Below are 24,812 nucleotides of genomic sequence, written 5' to 3' on the forward strand. Positions count from 1 at the left end.
CCCAATAAAATTCTCACTTTATACCAACCTCATCAGAACAAGTATTATACCTATTTGTATTATTATCTCCATCTGGTATATGCCTTTAAAAGCAAAAACACTAAACATTTCCATTTATTTTTCTTCCTCTTTTCTCATCCATATAGGCAAAATTGTATTAATATTTTATTGGTATTCTCTTTTTAAATAACTGCACTGGTATATCATTTTAAGTGTTTTTCTTCATAATGACATTCTTATTTCAAATTTACATAATGTACCAATGAAGATGATTTATTAATAATCAGACAAAGAAATTAGCATATATTTAGGAGATCATGATTTAGAGTAATAAAAAGCAGGATATGTACTATTTTATCACATAACTATGAAGTGTTAACAATTTCCACCATAGAAGTCTAAAAATGAAAGTTCATCATAATGAATTATATAATTGAGTATTCACAGGGTAAGGACAATTAAGTCTTATTGAAAAGGTCTGCCTACTCTCTCTACCCACGTTGCCTATTCAAAATTAGGTACATGCTATGACTTTTAACACCATCTCTGGAAATAGTTTGAATTTATGCTTAGAGGGCATATAAGAATTGACTCCTGAGTTTTAATTCAGCTCAGAGGGCATCCTAAACTCCAAATAAATTTTAAAAAGAAGAATCCATTTCTAATAGCTACACAAACTACCCATTCCCAATTGCAAATATGTTTTTTTATATCAATTTCATGAAAGTGTATAAAAAGCTCCCTATTATAAGGATGTAAACATGGGAAAAATGGAACACATAATCCCTTAAATTTCCAAAGTTGTAAATATAATGCAAAGAAATTATACCTGACATATTTTATACCAAATATTATTCTCTTTCTTCCCCTCAACGACATGAGGTTATTCAAAACATACTTGTGTAGTACTTTCTTGATAAAACTAAATCTATAATTTCACTGCAGAATGTCCAAATGATGTTTATGTCTTTATGTAATTTAATATATAAAAGCTTAATTGCTAGTATAGATTATTCCAGCTAACTTTGTCTTACCCGTATTTAGACATCTATAAACTTTCTGAGAGGTCACAAGTAATTCAGTTTATATAAACTAGATTGTACATTAATTCTCTCAATTTAATACGGTAATCTGTTTTTGCTGGGTCTGAGGCCCATCCTGTTGAAAAATAAAATTATCAAGTATCTGTAGGTTAGTTACTCCACCTCTTTCCTGAAATGAATACAAAAACCAGCAAGAGGCCTCGCCCTATAAACTAACAATGTTTCAAAACTGTCATTTCTGCTGTTTGCTGCTGGGAGTGAAGGTACCATATACACAGCATTATCAGGTAGTAGCCGTTTACCACCCCTCCCAACAATGACAGGTCCTTCTAGATGCTTTCTGCCAGAGCTCCTAGGTATTTAGTGGCTTTCTTACCCCTTCAGAACACTGGTGCCCAGAGGCGACAAGGTGGAAAAAGAAGGCACCTACCCTATATTCCAAAAACATTTGCTTGCTGTGTTCCTGTCAAGTTCATCTCTCTGTTCTGGACCCTGTTGATATTCTCCCTTAGTTGTTTTTAGTCAATTCCTAGGGGAGCCTTACCTTTTTTTTTTTTTTGTCAATTATAGCTTACATTCACTATTAATTTATATTAGTTTCAGATGTACAGCTTTTAGACATTTATATATGAAGTGATCCCCCTGATAATCTAGTACCCACCTGGCACTACACATAGTTATTACCTCATTATTGACTATATTGTCTCTGCTTTATTTTACATCCCTATGACGATTTTGTAACTACCAGTTTGTACTTCGTAATCCCTTCATCTTTTTCACCCAGCCCCCCAAACCTGGTCCTCTCTGGTAACCATCAGTTTGTTCTTTGTATTTATGAGTCTATTTCTGTTCTGTTCTGTTTTGTTTTGTTTTAAACTGAGCTCTGGCCAATTTTATTAAAGAAAAATTTGCCTGATTTACTTTTCACCAGTCTGTTCTGGCATCCTTCTAATGACATCAGAATTCCCTGGATCAATGATAGCCAGTGTGCACACTGTAGTATTCCCACATGCCCAATTCAATATTATTGCCACTGTAGTGATGGCTACCTGTCCTGGCCAACATAGCGTAGTACTCTGTTTCAGATTTCCTCAAGGCTGGGCAATTGTTGGCAAGGATGATCAGTTTCACTTTGCTTTATCTGATCATTTTCAGAGTCAGCTTGTAGCCCAGCATGTACTTTCCACTTTCCATAACAAGTTGGAGCCTAGAGTTGATCAACTCCAGCAACTCTTTTGTCTTCTTTGGGCAACCATCTACCTGCTTGAGGTGGGGACGGCCCCCAACCAGGAGCAGCTGCCAAGGTGGCTGGGGAATGAGAAAGGTATTTCTCGGTTTTTGTTTGTTTGTTTTGTTCTTTAGATTCCACAGATAAGTGAGATCGTATAGTATTTGTCTTTCTCTGTCTGACTTATTTCACTTAGTATAATACCCTCGAGGTAGATCCATGTTGTCACATATGGTAAGATTTAATATTTTCATGGCTGAGTAATATTCCATTATGTATATGTACCACATCTTCTTTATCCAGTCATCTATTGATGGGCATTTAGGTTGCTTCCATATCTTGGCTATTGTAAATAGCATTGCAGTGAACCTAGGGGTATATATATCTTTTCGAATTAGTATTTGGATTTCTTTGGATAAATACCCAGAAGTGGAATTGTTGGGCCATAAGGTAGTTTTATTTTTAACTTCTTGAGGCACCTCCAAACCATTTTCCATAGTGACTGCACCAACTTGCAATCCCATCAGCAGTGCACGAAGGTTCCCTTTTCTCCACATCCTCACCAGCACTTGTTTTTTAATTTATTGATGATAGTCATTCCAACAGGTGTGAGATAAAACTATAATACAAGGCCACAGTAATAAAAAAAAGTATGCTACTGGCATAAAAATAGACATAGATCAATGGAATAGAATACAGAGCCCAGAAATAAACCCATGCCTATATGGTCATTTAATCTATGACAAAGGAGTCAAGGATATACAATAGGATAAAGACAGACTATTCAATAAATGGCATTGGAAAAACTGAACATATATATGCTAAAAGAGTGAAACTGGATCACTTTCTTACTCCATATAAAGAATAAATTCAAAATGGATTAAAGACTTAAATATAAGACTCAAAACCATAAAACTCCTAGAAGAAAACATTAGGCAGTAAACCCTTGGACATTGCTCCTAGTAATATATTTTCTGATATATCTCTTCGGGCAAGGGAAACAAAAGAAAAGAAAAACAAATGGGACTACATCAAACTAAAAAAAGCTTTTGCACAACAAAGGAAACCATTAACCAAACAAAAAGACACTTCCTAAATTAGAGAAGCCAATGATGCGTACAATAAGGTGTTAATATCCAAAATTTATAAAGAACTCACACAACTCAACGACAAAAAAATAAATCATCCAATTAAAAAATGGGCGGAGGAGCTGAATAAACATTTCTCCAAAGGAGACATACAGATGGCCAATAGACATATGAAAAGATGCTCAACATTATTAATCATCAGAAAGATGCAAATTAAAGCCACAATGGGAGCCTTACTTTTGCCTGGTATTCATAAATGCACAGCTGAGTCCAGACTCCCAATCGAATTCCCCGAGTTGTAATCCCTAAAACACCCTCCTGGAAATGGACTGGAGTTGGCACATCTATTTAAGACTTCATCTTTGAATGTCAGCTCCTTTCCAGAGATGGCTAAAGCCTTCACCCCTGGTGGTCCCACATTGTTGATGACTTCTCACTAACTTCCTTTTTCTGTCAGCCAATAGCCTTGGACCTGGCATCATTTACACCCTAACAATCCTTCCTTAAATTATTACAAAAGTAATATGCTATATGAATACAATGATCTAAACTAAGAACAGGGAAAATTCTAGAAGAAAAAATTACCTTTATTCAACAAATAAAGGCAAGGGAAAAACAAAGGAGGACACTGTTATAGATTAAAATAGACTCATCAGACATAACCAAATGTAATGTGTGAACCTTTTTTAGATTCCGATTCTACCAACCCACTTTTATAAAAATACATCAGTGAGGCAACAGGGAAATTTTAATACTGACTGGCTGTTACATGATATTAAAGAATTATTGTTAATTGTCTTTGGTATGATAATATGTGATTACATTGTGTTTTTATTTAATGTCTTATTTTTTAGAGACACATACTCTAAATTATAACTGTGCCTCTGCTTTAGAAAAAAAATTTTTTAACATGTTACTTTCTTTTCTGTACCTGTAGGTCAGGTCCATGGGAATGTACTTTACAGCTATTACTTGTTATTTTCTACCCTTAACCATGTATAGTAATAATTTTCTCCTTATCATGTCTATATTTTTTTTTAGTAAAAGTATTCAATTCAAAAACAACTCATGCTACCTGTTATTTACTCTAAACTTCCATTAAGCCCCTATGAAAGGCTAACATCATGTGACCTGTGGTAAATAAATCAGATTAAGCACATTAACTTGTTCAAATTTATATAAAGCTTTCTGCAAATACAGATTATTCTAGAGATGCTAAGAAGCAGATGTACTGATCTCCTTGGCATTCACATGATTCAGTTACAAATAGAATTTGAACAGATTCCAAATGCACAACTGTCAAATTCATAAAAAGTAGCAAAAAATGTCAAGTGAAAGTTTAGGCTTTGCCTTGAAAAGTACTGACTGTTATCTCAAAACAAAAATCGAAAATATTCTGTTAATGTTTTATCTCTTCAGTGCTAATATTTGACAAGAGCTAAGTCCTTTCATTTTATGCATAGATGTCCCCATCAGGTTAGCAGGGATTACTATTAGGTCCACAGAACATCTCAAAATCACTTGAATCAATATTACAAAGTTCATTAATATAAATCTGACTCACTGAAATGGTATAATGCAGAGGGGTTGAGCTCCAATGATAAAGTCAGATAGATACCAATTTTAATCCCAGCCCTATCATTTACTAATTGTGTAACCTCACCAAGGCTCTTTTTCTCATCTGTGGAGTTCTAAAAACAAAAAACCCCCCACTATTTAGTGTTGTTATAAGAATTAAAGAACTCAAAAAACAAACTATTATAATTACTATTTTGGGGAATATTACATTCTACATGATATTACTAACTGTATTTTTACTCCACTCAGTTATAAGAAAATTACACACAGACCATACACTCTACCAATCTTCCATTGATACCAAGGCTTTTGCAGCAACTGCCCTAATTCTGAAATTACAGAAGACATGGACATAACCTCAGGTTATGAAAACAGATTTAAGAATTTATACAATCCCCAATTCAAATATCAAGATCTCACATGTGATGTGAGAATGAAAGCCACTTCGTCAACAACCAGGAGCTAGACTCAATTTCAGAATTGTGTTTTCCATTTAAGCAAGACTTCCAACCAGACTTCCTCTTGCAATAATACATGGAGTCAACACTCTAAGCCAATCCACTCTTGCCAAACTTACTAAGTACAGTGAATCAGAGTAAAACAAAATTTATCTCTAAGCACAATACAGTAATGCATACATTTCTTTATTCTTTTGCCTTCACAGTCAGTGTTGCTTAGCAACCCAGAACATCCTCTCTACGATTTTTTATAAATGTAAAACTGGCTTTTTGAAAGCTGATATCTTTGAAAGGGATGTAAAGACTTAATGAATTCAAGTTAAACAGTTGGGCTAGAATACTTACAGGTGATGTAATAATAAATTTTTATATAGCATTTTTCACGCTGTTTGATTGATGCACCATTATTGATGTTTAAACTGGTAGTTGAATTAACAATAAGGCAGTCTCATCCCTACTTTATAAATTTCTGACTAGGAAGTAATCTGTATGGCATTATTTTGATACTCTACAGATGTCCGATTTCCCTTCAAATATAAACCTCATTCTTTAACACCTATTGAAAACCCTTACACAAGTCAATAATTTCAATGAGAATTGAAAAATAATTCTAATTTCATAATTTCTTCTATATTCTGACTGTCTTCTGCAAATTAGAGCTTGCCTTTATTACCTGGAACTATTTGGTTACTTTAAAATATGGTTCCTACAGAAAAGGAAACATAAATAACAATTCTTTATTTTTAGTTACTAGTTTTCACAGTAAAGATATTTTGGAGACTAATGGGAAAATCTGAATTTGGGTTTTAGATAAAATTAAAATGTATTGATGTCAATGTAATTTTTAAAAAAGTAAATGGGTTGCAAAACTGTACATTGAATACAATACCACTTTGGTTAAAAAATACATATTTATGTATATGTATATGCATATATAGGGAAGATAAAGACAGAAAAATATACAATAAGCTGTTAACAGTGGTGATCTCTGGATAAGGAATATGGTTGTTTTTATTTTTCCATTTGGCTTCTATCTAGTTTCTGACTTGCTACCATGCATATACTGCTTTTATAATAACAAAAGGTTATTTTTTTTAAATCACTATTTCCTATTGAGTCCACATATAGCTTCTGAATCATCATCATCATGAGCCTGTACATTCCTGCAGGGAAAGCTATAAGGGCACCAGCCTAGCCCGTTACTTCTGCAAAGTCTCTCTTTGCCTGCTGATTTCTTCTACCTACACATCTTACCCAAGGGCTACCTTAGCACTAAATCCACATAACAGTTATCACCAATGGACAACTTCTTTGTGTATTTCTTGTTTGCCTTTTGGCAGAAATTCTCTTTTTCTTTTGTTTTTCTGTCATCTATTCTCTCAGTTTTCTTCCTACCTTCCTGACTCCTTAGTCCCCTTTTCAAATTTATCTTTCTCTGCTTTCTTTAATTGCCCCAAATTCCATTTGCAACCCTCTTCTCTTTTCACTCTACATCTTCTTCCTAGAAAAAGGAGGAGGAAATAAATCTTGTGTTCTTATTCTTTTTAGTCTATCATCTATATCTCTAGCCTGGTCCTCTTTTCTGAGCAACATGATTATATGCATAATCACTAATTATTGTAATCTCCAGTTAGACATTTCACCACAAATATCTCTAAAACTTAAGTCATCATCTCTATGCATTAATTTTTCAATAGTTATCGAATGCCTTCTGAGAATCAAATTATGCTAAGAACTGAATATATGCTGTGATGGGTATAATAGGCGTGGCTAGACATTAAATTGAAGAAGTAAATAGAGGCCAGATCCTGTAGGAGGCTACATGGCGTGGTTAGAGTTTAAGATTTTATTCAGAGTGCAATGGGAAACCACCGGATTTTTTTTAGCACATGCGTGACCTGACCAAACTTGCTTTTTAGAAAGATCTCTGTAGTTTCTCTGTAGGGAGCTGGAAGAGGGCAAAGGGGAAAGAGGCAGAGAGATAGAATATCAAGGCTAAAGTCCAGGCAAGAGCTAAATGTGGCCTAAACTAGGATGGAGCTATGTTTTGGAGAAAGAATTAATAGGTTTTGATGTTAGCTTGATTTTGGAGTTGAATAAAAAGGGAAGGGATATATATATATATATATATATATATATATATATATATATATATATATATATATATATATTTCTTTTTCTCTGGGGAACCATGATTAATACTACTACCTTAAAATTAGTTTTTATAAAAGAAGATTAGGAAATGATACCGTATTTCCCCATGTATAAGACGCACCCTTTTTCAAAAAATTTGGGGTCTAAAAACTGAGTGCATCTTATACAGTGGTTGTAGATTTTTTTTACTTTCATTTCCCGCTTTTTCATGCTTGTTGTCTTTGTGCTCATTGTTTCACACTTGTTACCGGTATATTACGGTAGGTTATGTTTTGCCACGTTCTGCCCAGAAATGGCTCAGAAAAGATTTTTGTACAGTGCTGAATTTGAGTTAAAAGTGATCCAGTTTGCAAAAGTGAATGGAAATTGTGCTGCTGAACTTAAGTTTGGTCCTCCTCCAACTGAGAAAACAATCCGAGACTGGCTACGGAAAGAAGAAACCCTACTGAAAACGCCACGGCAGAAGAAGGCCATGAGAGGAAATATATAAAGTCAGTGATTCGTCAACAGACACAGATGAGGACAAGCTAATGGTTCGGAGTTTTGACAGTGATGAGGAGTTGTATGACTTTTATGATGAATAAAACTTGAGTTCAATAAGTTTATGTCATACATTTTTTTTTCAAATTTTGGGCCCCAAAATTAAGGCGCATCTTATACATGGGGAAATAAAATTTAATTAAAAATTTTATTAAATTTTAAGTTAAGAACAAGATCCGATGCAAATCCTGTTTATTTTGATCTTAGAATGTTGAGTAAAAATAGCAGGATCCTAAAATAACCTACAAAATTAGTTAATGTTTATTATATGTAGACTGCAAAAAACAACCCGAGCAATCTGCCACATATAGGCCTTAGACTGTGGTTTTATAATAGGTCTTCTTAGTGGAGTGTTCTATTATCTTCACAATTTCATTGTTGTGAGAATGTGTGACTAGGCATTAATGATCATTTCAGAAGGAATTCAGTTCTCCTACCCAACTGAGAACACTGTCTCCAATTTTAATTTGTTCTCCTATACACCATGCTATTTCTGAAGTATTTAGTTGCCCCCTGCTGGTCACACAATTTTAGAAAATAAATAGTTCTCAGTAGATTGCATATGATGACAAACTTCTAAAAAGATGTATTGAACTTTTTCATCAAAAAATTTCATGATGGATCTCTAGTGCTCAATTGGCTTATGTAAGCTAACCCAGAATTCTTCTTAAACACAATCCTCTGTCATGTTTGATGTTTTTCAAATCCTTTTGAAACCATGTGGGAATAACATCAAATTGAGAGGGGAAAAAAAAGGACTAGTTCAAAAATCTAAAAAATTTTATTTTTGTCCTGTCTCTGCCATCACCTCTCTGGCTAATCTTGGACAAGACACTTTAACTTGTTGATATCTACTTCCTCATCTGTAATATGAAGTATAATTGATAGTCAATAAACTACAGATATTTTAAAAGTAATTTGAAAAGTTTTTATATATGTATACAACTGTGAAGCTATCACTACAATCAAGATAGTGAAAATATTTATCACTCCCTAACGTTTTTGCATGCCAGTTTGTATTTCCTTCCTCCTGCCTCCTGTCCCTCCCAGCCCTCTCTTATCCTCAAGTAACCGCTGATTGTGCTGTCACTGTATATTAGTTTGTGTTTTCCAGAGACGAACATAAATTTTAAGCTCACAGTTTAAGAGACTAAAATAAGATATGGAAAAACTTAAATTCTTTTTTTTTTTTTTTAAAGATTTTACTGGGGAATTGGGGGAGGGGAACAACGTTGGGGAATCAGGGAAGGGGAACAGACAAGTTGCTGTCCTTTTGTTCTTCAGCCTAGTTGTGGAGGACATTGCTTCACTGGCCCATGTTGGTATTATCATTGTGCTCTTCCCAGGTGAGGCAGTTGCTCTCTGGCCATTGGACGGCTGTTCGCGGCTGCTCACAACAGCTCATGAAAGCTCACGCCAACTGCTGGCCAGCCCCACTGCAGCCTGTGCTGTCGCCAGCAACACGGTAGCCCAGCTCCAGGTCGAGCTGTTTGTTGCTCATCATCTTAGCTGTAAAGGGCACAGTGTCACTGGCCCTCATGTGGGATCTGAACCAGGGCCCTGCTGCTCAGAGCTGGCATCCCAAGCCAACTCCTAACCAACACTCTATTTGGCCGGCCCAAAAACTTAAATTCTTTTTAAACATTAAAAAAAAAATTGTTTTTGAGATTCCCTATCATGAAGCCTGAGGCAGCAATATGATGCAGTCATTAAAGGACTTAACTTTAAGTCAGCGGACAGGAGCTTGGGTCTTGGCTCTGGCATTTACTAGCGTGTGACCTGGGACAAGTTACTCAGCATCCTAACTGAGGTTAACAGTTTCCTCATACTTAGTGGAAAGGATAATAATAGCATCTACCCTCATAAAGATGTGAAATTGCATACAAAGCAATGAACTCAGTGCTGGGCCTGTATATAAAATGGTAACCACCTGTCTTCAGACATTTCAAAGAGCACCAACCCAAAGAAAAGGAAATGAGAGCTCTGACCATGTAGCCAGATCAATCTAAAGGCAATCATTTTAGAAGTTTTATGTGAGGATTATAATAATTCACTGTGCTTGATGACTCAGACTCAAGTCTTTCTTCCTACCAGATACGGTTTTCCTTATAATTCTTTTCCTGTGTCATGGTTTCCCTTTCTTTGTGATTCCATCCCTGCCCCCACCCCCAAATGTATGACCTGACAGTCATCTCATTTCATCTTTATGGTTGACAAATCCCTTGGCCAAAGTAGAGTGAATGATAGTCACTCAACAAGAGTAGAGTGAATGCTACTCACCACTGAGGTGACAAACACCATGAAAATAGAGATAACCGAAGGCACTGATATTTTTGTGATAAATGTTCTTCAATAGTTTTCTCCTTTATATTCAAGTACTTTTGTTGTTCTTTTTGAGCTGTCAAGCTCCAGCAGGTTCATATTTGATAAAGCTCTTTCTCTACAACAGGAACTAATTGAGATCACTTGCTAGCCTAGCCCCATCTAGTATCCAGGGCAAGTTCTGGCTTTATGAAGGAGAGAGTTAAGATACTGTATCTTGGAATCCTTTTGTGTGCTTTCTTCCATGGAGTTTTAGCATTGCTTCATTAAAGATAGCCTAGAGAAATTATATGGGGAAGAGGAGCGGGGCATAATTCTGTGGGGAGAAGAAACTTCTGCTTAACATTCTTCCTATTATATTTTGTAATGTAGCATTTATACAGGTTTATTCACTCTTTCTATCTTAATCTCCCAGAAATTAGAGTCTGAGACAATAATTTATGTTCAGGTAGTTGATTTGGTGAAGGGATCACAATGAATAAGAGTGGAGAATTGGGAAACTAAAACATGAAAGGAAGGAAAGCCAATTCAAGAGTACATTATCAATTTAGACATTGGTGTAGGCTACTAGGCCTTGCTTTTCTAGATCTTTGATTAGATGTTTAGAATTCATCTAAAATTGTCTTCCTGAGTGAAGAAGAGATGGGGAGCATTTACCACTAGTTTCCATCCCTCTTTATTCAGGGTGGCAGATAGATCCTAAGATACTTCCCAGTGATCTCTGCCTTCTGGTAATAATGCTCTTCCTTAAGCTCCTGCATATAGGTAGAGCCTATGAATTGCTTCCAACCAATGGAATATGGCAAAGGCAATGGGATACTCCCGTAATTGCATTACATTATATGGCAGATGGGATAGGATGCGTCACTTCCATCATTGTTATATTGTCTAAGAATCCATCCTGCTAGCAGAATTGCTTTTTCTCACTTTCCTGCTGGCTTCGAAGAAGCAGACTGCTATGTTGCGAACTGCCTATGGAGAGAACCATGTGACAAGGAACTCAGCCTCTAGAAGCTGTGGACAGCCTTTGGCTGACAGCCTGCAAAAACCTCTGAAGCTCTCAGTCCTACAATTGCAAGGAAATTAATTCTGTCGACTACCTGAGAGAGTTTGGAAACAGATTGTTCTTCATTCAAGCCTCCAGGTGGGAACTTAGTCCAACCAACACATTTAATGTTGCCTGGAAAAACCCAAAAGTGGAAACCCCAACTCAACTGTGCCTGGACTCTTGACCCACAGAAACAGAGATAAATGTGCATTGTTTTAAGCTGCTAAGTTTATGGGGTTTATTACACAGAGATAGAAAACTAATACAGATTTTGGTACCTAGAAGTGGGGTGCTGTTGAAACAAATTCCTAAAAATGTGTCTGTGGTTTTGGAACTGAGCAGTCCGTGGAAGCTGGAAAAGCAGTGAAGAGCACAATAGAGAAAACCTAAATCACCATGACTAGATTATCAGTAGAAATATGGACACTGAAGACACTGTTATTGAGGGACAGAAGGAAGTGAGGAGCATGTTAGTGGAATCTAGAGGTAGGCCGAAAACTTAATGAAATTATCTTCTGCAATTATGCTGAAAGCAGAACTTGCAAGTGATGAACTTGGATATATATATATATATATATATATATATATATATATATATATATATATACACACAGTTAAGGAGATTTCCAAGTGAAGTGTTGAAGGTGACAACTGGTTTATTCTTGCTACTTATAGTAAAATGAAAGAAAAGAGAGACAGTTTAAGGGAAGAACTGTTAAACAAATAAGGATTAGAACTTGATGATTTTGAAAATCTTCATCTTCCCCAGATGATGAAAACTCCGCAAGGAGATGGCTTCTGGACACTGTCAGGAAAGCCTGCTCTAGAGAGAAGGCCCAGGGAGTAACTTTATAACTTTTTGTCAAAACCTCAGAGATCTAAAGGTCAGGGTGTTTAGTCATACAAGGGGCCATTTCAAGAGATTAAGGGTATGCCTCAGATGCTCTGAATCAAACCACTGGGCCTCTAAGAAGTTTAAAGGTGCTGTTCCTCAGCTTTCTGCTCTCAGCAGGAGACAAAGACAGAGACGGGATTATTTTGAAACAATCTATGCATTGTGTGGTTTTTGTCTAATGGAGTGAACCCTGTTGAAATACATGAAGATCCAAAAAGTCCTTGAGAAATTTATTTCAGTAGAAGCAATGCCAGCTTGGAATGAGAACAGACAGAGAGAGTACACAACAAAAGGAGGCCGTCAGACCACCAAGTTTTACTGGCAAGAAGTAGGCCACTCACCTGTGAATGCATCCTACCTTCCATGAAAAAGGAAGGATGACTCAGAGGGCTGAACCAAGAACCCAGAGGGCAGAGCTAAGAGCAATGAGGATTATTTGCAATCCAAATAACCTAATCAAAGAACTCCCAATATTCGCCTAGTATCTCAAAACTACTATGGACCAGGGACTCTTTTTCTTTCCATTTCCTCCCTTTTTGAACTGGAATATCTGTAGCCATTATATTATTATATATCAGTCCCACCATTGAATGTTGGGTGTGTTGGAAGCCGGTAACTCCCATTCTAGTGAATGATATAGATTGTGAGAGTTTAAACCATCTGATCATCTAACAATAGTGAAGATAGTTGTAGTTTTATTAACTAGGAAGGGTATGATTCAGCAGAATAAATTTAGGACCTCAGCACTCAAATCCACACATTGCAGCTAGTCTAGGAGGTTCTACTGCCACTAAGCCCAGGCCTCAGTCTGTCTTCTAGAGGCTGCCTTAAGGTGGGGGCATACAGAGCTCTGATCCATTAAAACAAAAGTTTGAATCAGACATCAATAAACAGGGGATGCAGGTAAACCTAACTTCATCTGACTCTCAGATGTCTGCTACTTAGGCCCCAAATAGTTTTGAACAATTTCTGGACCAAGAAAACATAGCTGCTCACTCATATACATGGGAGCTAGCCTCCATTTCCCAATAGATCTAAGAAGGCTGCCCTGGAGTGGGCCGTTGAGGGCTACAGTTCTTAAATGTTTGGTCTCAGGGCCCATTTACACTTTTAGAAATTATGGTGAATTCCAAAGAGCTTTTGTTTGTATGGATTATATTTGTTGATATTTATCATATTTGAAATGAAAACAGATTGTTTTTTAAAAGTTTATTGGTTCCTTTCAAATTTTTAATAATAAGCCCATTATATTTTAATGTAACATATATTTCATGAGAATTAACTGCATGTTCCAGAATAATTTAGTGAGAAGAGTGGTATTGATTTCACATTTTTGCTAATCTTTTTAATGCCTTGCTTAATAGAGGACTGCTCGAATCTCATATCTACTTCTATATTCAGTCTGTACTGATACGTTGCTTTGGTTAAAATAAATGTAGAAAATACAGCCTTACACACGTATGTAATTGGAATAGGAAGTAGCATTTTAATAGTATTTTTAAAAAGATAATTGTGAATATTGATCTTTAATATCCTACCACCAAAACTCTACAAGTGATCGTTTCTTAAAGGTTAGTAGCAATGTGGAATCTGAACCATAGGGATGGACACATTTGTATTCTGTATTAAAATCCATTGGTATATTGTAGTGTATCTTGAACTTTGAATGGACTTTTTACCCAGGCATTATTTTGTAATGTCATACATTGGTCACTTGGAAAATAGTGGCTCACCAAGCTATAAATATCTTCCAAATGCTGACATATTTCATTTTGAAATATCAAAAGCTCACATTTATTAATATCACTGCTAATCTCATCACAAAAGTCCTCAAGAATTAGAAAATTGTCAAACTTAGGGGTGGATACAAGTTTTCCAAAATTCTACATTTTTCTTGGAAGCTCAAATTTTATCCTTAACAACAAATGCTGTAAGTTGTTTTCATCGAAGTGATAGACTTACTTCACTAAGTTTTGAGACAATGTCTTCCAAGTACCCAAGTCTGAATAACTATAGTTTATCTGTCATTCTTTCAAGTAAAAATAGTGTTCCATACAAAACGTGGCTTGTTCCACTCACAACTCAATCACAGAAACCCTTTTCCTTGAGACAACCATTGTGCTTTGTATATAGCAGGAATACTTTATGCATTTTGTCTCACAGAATTTTTTTTTTTCTTAGCTGAGCCATCCTGCTACCTGTTGGCAGCTCAGCGGCTGCTCAGCTTGGGCTGGACTCGAACCGCTGTTCCTCAGAGCTCAAACTCTTGAGCGAACTCTTAACCAACTGAGCCACTCGGCCGGCCCTAGAATTTTTAAAAGACAAACAATCAAGGGTTGAGAGTTAATAAAATAAAAAAGTATTACAATTTGGTTGAGCATATTCATAAATGAAATTCCCTTTTTTTTTTCCCTGTGAGTATATAGCGACGAAGACTACCATGACTACTGGCACAGTGTGGTATCACTGCCATGATTTCTGTTAAGGCACCAGCAATTTTACCCACCACTGCTTTTGTATCATAGTACAAATGTCAACACAGTGAGAAAGGCAAATAATGTCTTAGTATTATTGTGAAGATAGTGTTGACCATTGACCTTGCAGATACTTGAAAAGTTCTCAGGGACTCCATGGGGCCTGCAGACCACATTTAGAGAATCACTGGTCAAGAGCAGAGCTCAGTCTTAAGTGGTAATAATCCATTTTTTCACCCAATTTTCCCCTGAGAAGAGTCTGTGCTGTTAAACCAATCCTGGCCTCACTGCTCTCTCATTGACCTTTTCCACTTGCTGATAACCCTGACCCACCATATTCTGTTTTGGGTTCTAGCTCAGTTTTCCATTTCTAATCCTCCTTTCTTCCTGTCAAAGTAAAGATTCCTTGCCTTTATTTTTATCTACCTAATCAAACACCACACCAATCTTCTAATGATTCCATTTTAATTCTTGATTTTGTTGCCAGCAATCAGCCTCAAGGCAGTGCAGAATTTTATTTCATTCATTTATAATTTCATTTGTACATTCATTGAATGATTGATTTAATTAATGAATTAAATTTATTGGTATAAAAATGAATTTTCTGCAAATCAGCTATTTCATTTACTAGAGAGATGACATTTGCTTTTGGTCTTAAAGGATAACATGATTTGGGCAAGTGAAATGAGAGTGTAGGCTTTTCAAAGTATAAGAAATAATAGATTTATGGAGGTAAAAAAAAAAAAAGGTTAACTTCTTAGAGGAAGGCAAGGAGGATGCAGATAGTAGGGTAATTAAAGACAAGGCCAGAAAGGCAGGATAGGTTCATTTTGTGGAAGGTGTCGAATGCCTGGAGTTCATTTGGTAAGCAATGGAGAGCTACCAGGGACGTTTGAGCAGAAGTAGAGGTGAAACAGGCTCAATAATCAAAGCATTATTTACTTAAGATTTATTTGGCAACTACAGATGAAAATAATTTCATGGAGAAAACAGACCTGAGGCAAGAAAACCAGGTTGGAGGCGTGGACTAGGTCAGTGGCCCTAGAAATGGGGACGGGTGGAGATAGATTTTGAAAACAATGCGGAAGCAAGATCCGTAGGTGGTGGTGAGGAAGAAGTGGTTGTCAAAAATGATGAGTTTCAAGCATGAGTTACTGGGAGAACGGTGATGCTATTCAAAAAAAACGGGAAGTCATATATATATATATATATATATATATATATATATATATATGAATGATTTATATATATGTAATGTTATATATATGTAATATTTATAATTAATGTAATGTATAATACATATTATATATATGTAATATTTACTGAATATATATATATATTTACTGAATGACTTTTGTGTGTTATTTCTTATGCTAAATTTTATGTCAGTTAACCCTCACAACAGCCCTTAGATATTATTATATGATTTTTCATAATAGAAATCAAAGTGCAAAGAGGTTAAGTAACTTTCCCCAAAGTCAAACAGGAAGTGATGGAATAACATTTGAAACCAGGTTCTGTGTGGTTTCAAAGTCCTTGTTTCTTCTACTCTATCCGGCTAAAGTATTTATTTGCCTTTCTCCCTTTTGCTTTTCACAGAATAAAAAAGAAATAGTAGTGCCCTTTAATAGGGACTATTGGTCTTTACAATATGATATATCCAGAGTTTGATTTAATGCCTGCTTAGGAGATCTATCTTAGGAAAGGCTTGTGCTTAGGGACTCTCCTTTTTATTCTTCCAGTTTTATTGAGATATGACGCCTGTGTAAGTTTAAGGTATACAGCTTGGTGGTTTGACTTACATGCATTATGAAGTGATTACTGCATAAGTTTAGTTAGCATTCATCATCTCATTGATAAAATAAAAAGAGAAAGTAAAAAAAGAAAAAAAATCATTTTTTTTTGTGATGAGAACTCTTAGGATTTCATCTTAACAACTTTCCTATATATCGTGTGGCAGTGTTAACTATAGTCATCATGCTGTACATTATATCCCTAGTATTTATTTATCTTGTAACTGAAAGTTTGTATCTTTGACCATCTTCCTCCAATTCCCCAATCCCACCCCTCACCTCTGGTAACTATATACCTGACCTCTTTTTCCATGAGTTTTTTTTTTTTTGTGTGTGTGTGTGTGTGTGTGTGTTTTAAGATTTCACATATAAATGAGATCATACAGCATTTGTCTTTCACTGTCTGACTTATTTCACTTAGCATAATAATGACCTTAAGTTTCATCCATGTTGTCTACAAATAGCAGGGTTCCTTTATTTTTTAATGACTGAATAATATTTTATTACATATATCACAACCTCTTTATCCATTCATTTGTAGATGGACATTTAAGTTTCCATATCTTGGCTACTGTAAATAATGCTGCTATGAACAGTGGGGTACAGGCATCTTTTTGATTTAGGGTTTTTGTTTTCTTTGGCTATATTCCCAGAAGCAGAATTGCTGGATCATATAGTTCTATTTTTAATTTTTTGAGGAACCTCCATAGTGTTTTCCATAGTGGCTGTAACCAGTTTACAATCTCAATGACAGTGTACAAAGTTCCCTTTTCTCCACATCCTCGCCAGCATTTATCTCTTGTCTTTTTGGTGATGACCATTCTAATAGGTGGGAGTTTATTTTTATTTACACTTCCCTAATGACTAGTGACATTGAACGTCTTTCCATGTACCTGTTAGCCTCTTGTATATCTTCTTTAGAAAAATGTCTGTGAGGTCTTTTGCCCACTTTTAATCACATTATTTGCTTTTCTTTTTTTTTTGGCTATTGAATTGTGTCAGTTCTTGATGTATTTTGTATATTATCACCTTATCAGATATATAGTTTGTAAACATTTTCTCATCCCAAAGGTTGTTTTTTAACTTTGTTGATTGTTTTGTTTTTGTTTGTTTTTTTTTTGCTGTGCAGAAAGAAGCTTTTTAATTTGATGTAGTTCCACTTCTTTATTTCTCTCATTCTATTGCTTATGCTTTAGGTGTCATATCCAAAAAATTACTGCCAAGACTCATGTTAAAGAACTGATTTTTTATGATTTCTTCTAGGAGTTTCATGGTTCCAGGTCTTATGTTTAAGTCTTTAATCCATTTGAATTCATTTTTGTGAGTGGTGTAAGATCAGGGTCTAGTTTTATTCTTTTACATGTGCATATCCAATTTACCAAGCAACACTTACTGAACAGACTGTCTTTTCTCCATTTAGGGGTTCTCTTTCTTGGGGCAACTACTTTCCCCCATTGGAATGAGAGTTTCTATCCCTTATTTAACCCTCTGTTGGGCACAACTGATCTCACAGATTCACTGCACACAAATTTTCAAATATCTAACAGTTAACTTAAGAATCGTGACTCACGCTTCCGTATCTTCCCCCTCTACTGTAACCTATCACCAGTCATGTTTGTGACTTAGTACAGTAAAGACGTATTTTATAGCAGCATCTTTAATCTCATAGATTCGTTGTGCCTATTTGAGATATTCTTAATATTTTTTTCAACAGATTTTTTTGTATAGTACTATCTTTTCAGGCATTCCAGAAAGAGATTGTAAATATAATTTTATTATTGAAACTTAGTAATTAGGTGTTTTATTTTCTAATTAATCTGACAGATTCATTGTGCCTGTTTCGAATTTCTGTTGATTTTTATACCGAATTTATGTAATAAACATATATTGTTTTTACTTTGTGGCAAATTAAAATTTCATTCTGAATAAGTACTAAGCATGCTTACACATTATTTTCAATTTAAATAAATAAATGTCATACACGCATCGAGTAGATGCATTGCGCCCAAACTTGTAACTTTTGCATTGCGCCGGATGGAGGGTTAAGACTGAGAGAGATTAAGTAATAAAATTATTTTAATTAAAATACCACAACAAGAACAGGTATAACAGTTTTGAAATGTAGCCATAGTAAAGTCATTAAAAAATAAAGAACTAGGTATGTTCCCATGAAACCACTTTAAATTTAGAAAAACTGCAAGAATAGCAAGTCTGAGCATTCGAATGTGAACGCCGTCCTCTACAGAAAGGAAGAGAGAGGATGACTAACATTGCGGTTGAATGCTCCCACAGAGTGCCGTGAGCAGAGATCTGAGAACACGCCTGTGCTATATTCTATATCCTTTATATGTGCCGCCTGGCACTTGGTGAGTGTTCGATGAATGCTACGTCCCTTTCCCTTTTGCATTTTGCAAAATATTTCCACACATCTCATTTTGTTTACTCTATACAGTAAAACCTTGGATTGCGAGTAACGTGGTTTGCGAGTGTTCCGCAAGATGAGCAAACATTTCTAATACATTTTAACGTGGCAATACGTTTGCAATTTAAGTAGTTTGTTTCCAGAAGGAATTATGCTCGCAAACCAAGGTATTACTGTATATTAAAAAGAAAATCCCCCAAAATAAAATGTTATCATTCTCATAGTACTGATACATCAGAACCTTTACTCATCGAAGCTGAGAACAACTGAATAATTCTGCAGTTCAGCCACTCTTGTGTGAATGTTCTGGGTTTCCATGCTCCCTGTAGGAATGGACCATGTGTTTCTCTGGCCATTCAGCTGTCACAATAGAGAAAATATTTCTAATACAAAAAGTCTTCCAGCTTGGAGTCCAAACTAAGCATGGGTCCCACATAAGTAAAAACCATGACACTTTTTGTATAACACCATTGAACTTCCCTTGTGTAGTAGATGAGGACACTACTGTTAATCCCTTTATCCCTATGGTTGAATGGGTGACATTTTGTAAGGCAAAAATATGCCAGTTGTTTAATTTGACAAAGTTTTCAAAGACAGTTCTGTTTTAATTTTTATTATTTCCTTCCTTCTGATGACTTTGGGTTTCTTTTTTTTTTTCTTGTTTTTTAGGATGTGTTGTTAGGATGTTTACTTGAAATTTTTCTTGTTTCTTGAGATAGGCCTGTAATGATATAAATTTCCCCCTCAATACTGCTTTCCCTGTGTCCCAATAATTTTGATACAATCTATTTTCATTCTCCTTTGTTTGTACGTATCTTTTTATTTCTCCTTTTATTTCTTCTTTGATCCAGTTGTTCTTTAATAGCATGTTGTTTAATCTCCACATATTTGTGTTTTTTTCTGCTTTCTTTTTGCAGTTGATCTCTAATTTCAAAGCTCTGTGGTCGAAGAATATGCTTCGTATAATTTTAATCTTAAATTTGCTGAAGTTAGTTTTGTGTCCCAACATATGGTCTATCCTTGAGAATGTTACATGTGCACTAGAAAAGAATGTATAGTCTGGTATTCTTGGATGAAGTGTTCTGTAAATGTCAATTATGTCCATTTGCTCTAATGTGTCATTTAAGGCTGACATTTCCTTACTGCTTTTCTGTTTTGATGATCTATTCATAGCTGTCAATGGCGTATTCAGGTCCCCTACTATAATTGTTTTTGTCAGTTTCTCCCTTTAGCTCTGTTAGTAATTGCTTTGTATATTTTGGTGCTCCCTGATTGGGGGCATATATATTGATAAGTATTTTTTCTTCTTGTTGTATTTTCCCCTTTATAATTATGAACTGTCCATCTTTGTCTCTTGTTATCTTTTTTATCCTGAAGTCTGTTTTATCTGATATAAGTATGGCTACACCCACTTTTCTCTTGCTTGGAGTATTGTTTTCATACCCTTTTACTTTGACTCTGTATTTGTTCTTGTAGCTGAGGTATGTCTCTTGGAGGCAGCATATGGTTGGGTTTTGTTTTTTGATGCAACCTGCTACTCTGTGCCTCTTTATTGATGAATGCAATCCATTTACGTTTAGGGTGATTATTGATATATGAGGCTTTCCTATAGACATTTTATCTTTTGTTTTCTGGTAGTTCGGTGTCTCCATTGTTTTGTTGCCTTTTTGTTTCTGTCTGTTATTTGAGTTTGTGAGTATTCTATGGTTTTTTTCTTGTTTCCTCTTTTTGTGTTATGTGTCTCAGTTTTCAATTTTTTTTTGAGTGGTTATCATTAAGTTTATGTAAAAGAAAGTTTCATATATATAGTAGTCCTTTTTCTTCAGCATGCTTCCTATCTTCATTTCCCTTTGCAAATTCAGATTTTTGTTACCTCCACTTTTATGTTTTTGTTGTCACTTGTTTATACTGTGAGTTGATTTCTGAGTTAGTTGCAGCAGCAAATTGTCTTTTCTTTTTTTTCTTTTTTTATGTTTTCACCTCCTTTACCTTTTGTGTTATGGTTAAGTGTATAATGTCTTATTCTGTGTAGGGGTTGCCATTTCCTGCTTCTGTCTGTCTGTTAGTATGTCTTATGCATAGTTTTGTACCCTTTTGTCTTTTTGTTTCAGGTAGATTAACCTCCTTCAGTATTTCCTGTAATGCAGGCCTTGTGGTTGAAAATTCCTTCAGCTTTTGTGTGTCTGGAAAGGTCTTTATTCCTTCTTCATATCTAAAAGATAACTTTCCTGGGTATATTATTCTTGGCAGGTAATTTCTCTTTTCAATAATGTGAATATTTGATTCCACTCCCTCCTAGCTTGTAGAGTTTCTGCTGAAAAATCTGATGACAAGCCTCATGAGCTTTTGTTTGTAGGTTACTGTCTTCTTTTACCTCACTGCCTTGAGAATTCTTTCTTTGTCATTAATTTTAGATAGTTTCAATATAATATGCCTTGGAGAAGGCCTTTTTGGACTGAGGTAATTAAGTGTTCTGTTTGCTTCTTGGATTTGAGGATCCAGTTCTTTTCATAGGTTTGGGAAGTTCTCAACCATTTGTTTGAATAGAGTCTCTGTTCCCTTCCCCCTCTCTTCTCCTCCCTGTATACCCATTATTCTTATATTGCTCTTTCTGATGGAGTCAGGTAGTTTGTGTAGAGTTCTTTCATTTCTTTTAACTCTCAAGTCTTTCTACTCTTTCATTGATGTCATTTCCAGATTTCTATCTTTGATAAGACTAATTCTTTCCTCCATCTGGTCAGCTCTATTTCCTAAGCTCGTTATTTCATTCTTCATCTCTTTTATTGAGTACTTCGGCTCCAGAATTTTTTTTTCATTTCAATGTCTTTGGTAAAATATTTATTTTGTTTGTTTATTTTGATTCTGAGTTCATTAAACTGCCTATCTTACTTTTCTTGTATCTTGTTGAGTTTTTTCAGAACTGCAATCTTGAATTCTCTGTCATTTAAGCCACCTATTCCATGTCTTCAAGTTTATTTTCTGGAGATTTTTCATTTTCTTTCCGAGCTGTCTTGTTACCTTGGTTATTCATGTAATTAATGGATTATTTTCTTCCTGAGTATTATGGGAGTGAATTCTGCAGCAGATTCATATGTTTCTTTTGTTTTTCAGTAGGTGGCACTAGAGAGTTTTATTTTCTCTTGCCCTGTGCTGGCTTCTGGTGGTGGAAGATTTCTGGAGGAGGTGAGCATCTTCTCTGTGACCAGGTCCCCTCATCTCTCGGCACTACACCTGTGGGAGGATGTGGTGGGCAATGGGGTCTGAGTCCCTGAAATCTCAGTGCTGCCCCTGCAGCCAGATGCAGAGCTGTGTGCCTCAGCAGCCCTGGGTGCCCCTGCTGGGATCAGCTGGGAAAGGTGGGGGGTGGGATGCATTGGAAGAGGCTGCTTGTGTGTTTGTGTCTTTGTTCTCATCTGAGTAGTGGCAACTGCCAGATCACAGCTGCCACACCCCGTTTGCCCTTCTCTTGTCAGTGGAATTATCCGCAGTGTGCATCTGCCACTCAGGAACTGTGTCTCCAGTTCTCAGGGCTGTTGATATTCTGCTTTTTAGTCTGACACTGGTACCGTTTTTTTCTGGGGCCTGCTGCTAGCACTGGCAGGGTGCGAGGGAGGTGAGCTCTGGGAGGTTAGGGGGAGGCAGCTAGGTGCCATGTCTTTGTTTTCTGCCTGGCAGTGAAGGCTTTTAGAACACAGTTGTTGCACTTCTGTATTCGGTCTTTAACCTGAGGTATCTGCCCCAATTGCTGGGTTCATTGGTACAATATGCTGATCACTCAGTCAGGATTGCTGGGGCCACAGAGATTACACCTGCAGCCTCAATCATTCCCTCTCTGGGGGCTGCAGTGAGCTCCAGGCTGTGTCCTGAGGCCCCCATCTCTGCTCTTGGAGAAGAGCTTCTCTCCTCCCCTATTCACCCAGATTCACCCACCTTCAGAGGTTTTGATGCACAGATCTCTCAGACATGTTTGTGTGTTGCACAGGGACTCCTTTATTGAATTATAGCTGTTCAACTTGTGACTTCAAAGGAAGAGATTAAGGGGGACCCCTCATGTCACTATGTTTCTGATATCTCAATTTTTAAGATTATAAATTTTGACTATAATGTATTTAAGAAATATTTGTTTATTGAGAAGGGAAGAAATCATTTACAAGTAAAGCCACATAACCTTGCCTAAGATATGTTCTTATGCCTGTATTTCAGGCTCTTTCATTCTGTGAAAGGAAAGGGGATGGAATCATAATGGCTGTGTAACTCAGGAAAACCATAGACCTCATGTTCTCTAAAGGAGAGCAGGAAGAGTAACCCCCAAAACATACAGGTGAATTGTTTTTCTTTCAGTTAGTATTTGACAAGAATCCTAGAAACTAGGAAATTTTCCTTACTATATTAAATTCATTCCATTACAAAATCAAACCCTGTATGTCATGAGATGGTTGAATGAGGCCTCCTAATTTCCTTCATATAATCACCTATAAAAAACAGAATGGCATTCTGGGTAAGCCAGAATATCTGCAAAACAAATTTTAAAAGACTGGTATTGGGTTTAATATCTATACACAATACCTAAAAATATTCTATTTGTTCATTCAATAAATATTTATGAATTCCCTATTATATGCCAGGTGCTGAGGATACAGTATTTATAAGACAGATATGACTCCTGATCCCATGGAACTTGTAGTGTTTTGGGGAAAGCAGGCATTAAATAAATAATTACATTCATTTTTACCTGTATAACTTTGTAAAAAAATGAACAAATATCTTCTGCGGTATGATGCTAATTGTAGGAGATGTAAAAATAGCCGTCCTCAAGGAAGTGAAAATTGAATCTACATGGCTGTGAATGGATTACATTAGTAAAACTTTTCCAGTTGTCACCCTTAATATCCAATGATGCTGTCTCCTTTACCCCCTAACATAATCCACTCAAATCTCCTTTCTGTTCAAATCCCTATCTTAATCCACTTGCACCAATGATAGAATAATATCACTTCTTACCTCTCAAGGCTAATCAAAGGAGCCTGTGAATCCTTCCACTAAATGGACTTTCTCTGCCATGTTGCACCTCAGCTGACATGAAACAGGCCTATTCATTCCTGAGTCAGAAAGCAGAGAGGTGCTTTGTCTTTGATCTGAGGGATTATGGAACCCATAAAATCTGAAAGTCCTGTTTTAGAATAAGGCACACTACAGAACTGAACATAAAGCCCCTGATCCAATAGCTTTATGTCTAGGACTTGTCCTCCTGTGTTACCAAGAGATTTGGATTTTAAAAAGTGAATTCCTTCACGTTTATGGGTTAGGCCTCTTTAGTGCAATGTAACTAGAGGCAAAGGTAAGCTGATCACACCGCCCTCAAAAAACATCAGAAGGACTATTTCTGAGTCTTCAGACAAATACAATAAGAACTTACATCTCTTGAGTCCATCCCTCTAAAAATAGACTAGGAAAGCCTCAAAGCATGTATGTCTCCATTGGTGTATATATAAAGCTTTTAGAGTTCTGAGTCCTAATTTTGGATAGTCTTAATGAATAGCTGTTCATTGCACCTATAGCTGATAGTCATTATTACAAGAAATCCAAATGCCAAGAATGATAATGGTTCTACTAGGACTGCAACAATTTGAGATATATTACTTTTGTGTAATAATTTTAAAATCAATAACCTTTAAAAAATTCACTTGGGGGCCGGCCAAGTGGAGCGATGGTTAAGAACTGGCTTGAGACTCCAGAGGGCCCCGGTTCGGATCCCACATATGAGGGCCA

At 36.0% G+C, this 24,812-nt stretch overlaps 1 pseudogene; it reads right to left on the minus strand.

The window, feature by feature from the left end:
* Positions 1 to 1,960: 1,960 nt before the first annotated feature.
* LOC109388484 (60S ribosomal protein L30-like) overlaps positions 1,961 to 24,812 on the minus strand; it is a 132,577-nt pseudogene continuing 109,725 nt past the window's right edge.

This window comes from Hipposideros armiger, unplaced genomic scaffold (assembly GCF_001890085.2).
Source record: "Hipposideros armiger isolate ML-2016 unplaced genomic scaffold, ASM189008v1 scaffold_199, whole genome shotgun sequence".
NCBI classification, from domain to species: Eukaryota; Metazoa; Chordata; class Mammalia; order Chiroptera; family Hipposideridae; genus Hipposideros; species Hipposideros armiger.